Raw genomic sequence first — 886 nt, 5'->3', positions numbered from 1 at the left:
CTGCCATGAATAAGTCAAAAAGTTTATGTACTTGGTCAATAAATGATTAGCCTTGCAGTCATGTGTTTTGTCCTTGTGTATGTGAGAGATGTAGTGTCAACACCATGAAAATGAGGGGACTTCCTTGGCCTTGTACCAATAACCCTCTAGATTCTCAGAAATATCCCTGAGTTTCAGGATTCTCCTCCCCTGCAGTAATTCCCTGTCCCTGTGAGTGCTGCTTCTCCTTTGATTTGCCTATTTCTTAGTGACCTGACAAGACAAAACATAAAATCTGCCTGGCTGGCTCTAGCCTGTGTCCTTCCTTCTTGCAAGTTTTGCTGAAAGCTACAAAGAAGTCACGGACACAATAGCAATATCTCAGCACCCTGAGGCTTTTCTTTTTATTCTCCTAGCTCTATAGCCTGTGTCAGCACATGGTCTCTTTTCCAAGGTTCAGGAGGCAACCATTTGACCAAGTGTTTTCCCAGCATGTAATGAGACTTACCAGCTTTCCAGGCTGGGATAGCTGACTCCTTGATGCCCAACACTGGCCTCCTCCAGTATATTGACCACATATATTAGGTTCTCTCCATCTCCCTACCTGGTAAGTCTCCACCATATCCCATATTCTTTTAACTAGCCTTGGCTACTAAAAATCATGATAAAGTCAGACATTGCTCTTGTTAATGAAGACATAGGTCTGTTAAATGGCCTCTGAAATGTGGTGCTATTTATGTCTTATAAAGAGCAAAGCCTAGGGATGTTTGCTGGTAGTGTTCCCAAAGATATCAAGAATATGAATCTCATTCCAAGTTGAGGTGAATGACCCTATGTATGCTGATAGCTGCCCTGCTAATGTAAAAGCATCCTGCCTAATCTAATTTGCAGGCAGTGTCCTCATTGA

This window comes from Hipposideros armiger, unplaced genomic scaffold, assembly GCF_001890085.2.
Source record: "Hipposideros armiger isolate ML-2016 unplaced genomic scaffold, ASM189008v1 scaffold_24, whole genome shotgun sequence".
Classification (NCBI taxonomy): domain Eukaryota; kingdom Metazoa; phylum Chordata; class Mammalia; order Chiroptera; family Hipposideridae; genus Hipposideros; species Hipposideros armiger.
Note: the sequence above shows the minus strand (reverse complement) of the source record.